Here is a 4,650-nt window from a genome sequence, read left to right on the forward strand (position 1 = left end):
GTCACTAACGCCCAGCCTTCAGGAGTTTGAAGCTCGTCACAGTCATTCAATCCTTGAATCCTACTCGGAATACCACAGACAAGGTTTAGACTTTCCGGATTCTCATGAATGCCGCCATCAGTTCTAGCTTATACCACGGAGATTCTGATTAAGAGATCTCAGAGATACTCATTCAATCGGATATAGAACAGAGGTGGTTGTCAGGCACACGTTCATGGTTTGAGGAAGGTGATGAATGTCACTGATCATCACCTTCATCACAGTTAAGCGCGAATGAACATCTTAGATAGGAACAAGCGTGTTTGAATAGAAAACAGAAATACTTGCATTAATTCATCGAGACATAGCAGAGCTCCTCACCCCCAACAATGGGGTTTAGAGACTCATGCCGTCAGAGAATACAAAGTTTAGATCTGAAATGTCATGAGATACAAAATAAGTCTCTAAAAGTTGTTTAAATACTAAACCAGTAGCCTAGGTTTACAAAATATGAGTGGACTATGATGGATGATGCAGAGATCCACTTCTGGGGCCCACTTGGTGTGCTGGGGCCCACTTGGTGTGTGCTGGGGCTGAGACTTTAAGCAATTCACGTGCAGAGGCCATTTGTGGAGTTGAACGCCAGTTTTTGTGCCAGTTTGGGCGTTCAACTCCAGTTTTTGATCTTTTTCTGGCGCTGGACGCCAGAATTGGGCAGAGGACTGGCGTTGAACGCCAGTTTACGTCGTCTATCCTTGTGCAAAGTATAAACTATTATATATTGCTGGAAAGCCCTGGAGGTTTACTTTCCAATGCAATTGGAAGCATGCCATTTCGAGTTCTGTAGCTCCAGAAAATCCAATTTGAGTGCAGGGAGGTCAGAATCCAACAGCATCAGCAGTCCTTTTTCAGCCTGAATCAGATTTTTGCTCAGCTCCTTCAATTTCATCCAGAAAAATACCTGAAATTACAGAAAAACACACAACTCATAGTAAAGTCCAGAAATATGAATTTTTCCTAAAAACTACTAGAAATAGACTAAAAACTAACTAAAACATACTCTAAACTATATGAAATTATCCCCAAAAAGCGTATAAAATATCCGCTCATCAATGATCCTGTAGGGTCCACAGATCCTGAGGTGTCAAAGAATTGCATTCCTGCACCAATTAGGAATGTAAAATGCCTTTGCATGCAATTCTGGCATTTAAACGCCGAATTGGTGCTTGTTCTGGGCGTTCAGCGCCCAGATGCAGCATGTTTCTAGCGTTGAACGCCAATTCTATGCTTGTTTCTGGCGTTCAGCGCCAGCTTTCCTCAGTGTGCATTCCTGCCGTCTGAACGCCAGGATGCTGCTTGTTTTGGGCGTTCAATACCAGATCCATGCTCTGTTCTGGCATTGAACGCCAGCCAGATGCTCCTTACTGGTGTTTAAACGCCAGTAAGCCCTTCCTCCAGGGTGTGATTTTTCTTCTGCTGTTTTTGATTCTGTTTTTAATTTTTGTATTTATTTTGTGACTACACATGATCATGAACCTAATAAAACATGAAAGAACAATAAAATAAAATTAGATAAATAAAAATTTGGTTGCCTCCCAACAAGCGCTTCTTTAATGTCAATAGCTTGGTAGTGGGCTCTCATGGAGCCACACAGGTGATTAGGTCAATTTTATAGACTCCCAACACCAAACTTAGAGTTTGGATATGGGAGTTCAACACCAAACTTAGAGTTTGGCTGAGGCCTCCCAACACCAAACTTAGAGTTTGACTGTGGGGGCTTTAGTTGACTCTGTACTGAGAGAAGCTTTCTATGCTTCCTCTCCATTGTTACAGAAGGAGATTCTTGAGTTTTAAACACAAGGTTGTCCTCATTCAGTTGAAGGATCAATTCTCCTCTGTCTACATCAATCACAGCTCTTGCTGTGGCTAGGAAGGGTCTTCCAAGAATGATGGATTCATCCTCATCCTTCCCATTATCCAGGATTATGAAATTGGCAGGGATGTAAAGGCCTTCAACCTTTACTAACACGTCCTCTACTTGTCCATAAGCCTATTTTCTGGAATTGTCTGCCATCTCTAATGAGATTCTAGCAGCTTGTACCTCAAAGATTCCCAGTTTCTCCATTATAGAGAGTGGCATGAGGTTTATTCCTGACCCAAGGTCACATAGAGCCTTCTCAAAGGTCATGGTGCCTATGGTACAAGGTATTAGGAACTTCCCAGGATCCTGTTTCTTCTGAGGCAATCTCAGTTGATCTAATGCATTTAGTTCATTGGTGAACAGGGGAGGTTCATATCCCTAAGTCTCATTACCAAATAAATTGGCGTTCAGCTTCATGATTGCACCAAGGAACTTGGCAACTTGCTCTTCAGTAACATCCTCATTCTCTTCTGAAGAGGAATACTCATCAGAACTCATGAAGGGCGTAAGGAGGTTTAATGGAAGCTCTATGGTCTCTAGATGAGCCTCAGAGTCCTTTGGTTCCTCAGAGGGAAACTCCTTGTTGATCACTGGACATCCCAGGAGGTCTTCCTCCTTGGGATTCACATCCTCCTCTTCCTCCTTGGGTTCGGCCATGATGGTTATATCAATGGCCTTGCACTCTCCTTTTGGATTTTCTTCTGTATTGCTTGGGAGAGCACTAGGAGGGGTTTCAGTGATATTCTTACTCAGCTGGCCCACTTGTACCTCCAAATTTCTAATGGAGGACCTTGTTTCATTCATGAAACTCAGAGTGGCCTTAGATAGATCAGAGACTAAGTTTGCTAAATTAGAGGTATTTTGTTCAGAGTTCTCTGTCTGTTGCTGAGTGGATGATGGAAAAGGCTTGCTATTGCTAAACCTGTTTCTTCCACCATTATTAAAGCCTTGTTGAGGCTTTTATTGATCCTTCCGTGAGAGATTTGGGTGATTTTTCCATGAGGGATTATAGGTGTTTCCATAGGGTTCACCCATGTAATTCACCTCTGCTATTGCAGGGTTCTCAGGATCATAAGCTTCTTCTTCAGAAGATGCCTCTTGAGTACTGTTGGATGAGGCTTGCACTCCATTCAGACTCTAAGAAATCATATTGACTTGCTGAGTCAATATTTTATTCTGAGCCAATATGGCATTTAGAGTATCAATTTCAAGAACTCCCTTCTTCTGAGGCGTCCCATTACTCACAGGATTCCTCTCAGAAGTATATATAAACTGGTTGTTAGCAACCATGTCAATAAGTTCTTGAGCTTCTGCAGGCATTTTCTTTAAGTGAATGGATCTACCTGTAGAAGTATCCAATGACATCTTAGCTAATTCAGACAGACCATCATAGAATATATCTAGAATGGTCCATTCTGAAAGCATGTCAGAAGGACACTTTTTGGTCAGTTGCTTGTATCTCTCCCAAACTTCATAGAGGGATTCACCTTCTTTCTGTCTGAAGGTTTGAACATCCACTCTAAGCTTACTGAGCTTTTGAGGAGGAAAGAACTTGGCTAAGAAAGCCGTGACCAGCTTATCCCAAGAGTTCATGCTATCTTTAGGTTGAGAATCCAACCATATTCTAGCTCTGTCTCTTATAGTAAACGGGAAAAGCATGAGCCTGTAGACTTCAGGCTCTACTCCATTAGTTTTAACAGTATCACAGATCTGCAAGAATTCAGTTAAGAACTGAACGGGATCTTCAGATGGAAGTCCATGAAACTTGCAGTTTTGTTGCATCAGAGAAACTAGTTGAGGCTTAAGCTCAAAATTGTTTGCTCCAATAGTAGGGATGGAGATGCTTCTTCCATGTAAATTGGAATTAGGTGCAGTAAAGTCACCAAGCATCCTCCTTGCATTATTATTATTTTCGGTTGCCATCTCCTCTTCCTTTTCGAAAATTTCTGTAAGGTTGTCTCTGGATTGTTGTAATTTAGCTTCTCTTAGTTTCCTCTTCAGAGTCCTTTTAGGTTCAGGGTCTGCTTCAACAAGAATGTTCTTGTCCTTGCTCCTGCTCATATGAAAAAGAAGGGAACAGAAAATAATAATAGGGATCCTCTTTGTCTCAGTAGAGAGAGGTTCCTTTGTGTGAGTAAAAGGAGAAAGGGAATAAGAGTGAAGAAGAATGGATAATCCAAACACAAGGGTGAGGACAGGAGCAGAGATATGAGGTGAGGATAAGTGTTAGTAGATGAATAAATAAATAGAAGGAGATGAGGGAGAGGAAATTTCAAAAATTAATTTTTGAAAAGAAGTTGATGATTTTCGAAAATTAAAGGAGAATCAAAATTAAAATTAAAATTAAAAATTGAAATAATTAATTAATTAAAAAGAATTTTTGAAAAAGAGGGAGGTATTTTCGAAAATTAAAGAGGGATAGTTAGTTAGGCAGTTTTGAAAGAGATAAGAAACAAACAAAAAGTTAATTAGTTAGTTGAAACAATTTTTGAAAATCAATTTTTAAAAGATAAGAAGATAAGAAGTTAGAAAAGATATTTGAAAAAGATATGTGGTGCAAGAAATTGTGATCTCTGGTAATGGCTCCAAAAAACTTGGTGCTCTAATCTCAATTCATATTTTGTCACAACTTCGATACAACTAACCAGCAAGTGCACTGGGTTGTCCAAGTAATAAACCTTACATGAGTAAGGGTCGATCCCATGGAGATTGTTGGTATGAAGCAAGCTATGGTCACCTTGTAAATCTCA

General features: G+C 40.4%; 1 non-coding gene across 1 annotated transcript; it reads left to right on the forward strand.

Moving 5' to 3' along the window:
* Positions 1 to 3,319: 3,319 nt before the first annotated feature.
* On the forward strand, positions 3,320 to 3,427 carry LOC112788117 (small nucleolar RNA R71). Its single transcript, XR_003195496.1, has one exon. It is a non-coding gene; the product is annotated as a small nucleolar RNA R71 (small nucleolar RNA).
* Positions 3,428 to 4,650: the final 1,223 nt, after the last annotated feature.

The sequence above is a fragment of the Arachis hypogaea genome, chromosome 20, assembly GCF_003086295.3.
Source record: "Arachis hypogaea cultivar Tifrunner chromosome 20, arahy.Tifrunner.gnm2.J5K5, whole genome shotgun sequence".
In the NCBI taxonomy this organism is placed as follows: Eukaryota; Viridiplantae; Streptophyta; class Magnoliopsida; order Fabales; family Fabaceae; genus Arachis; species Arachis hypogaea.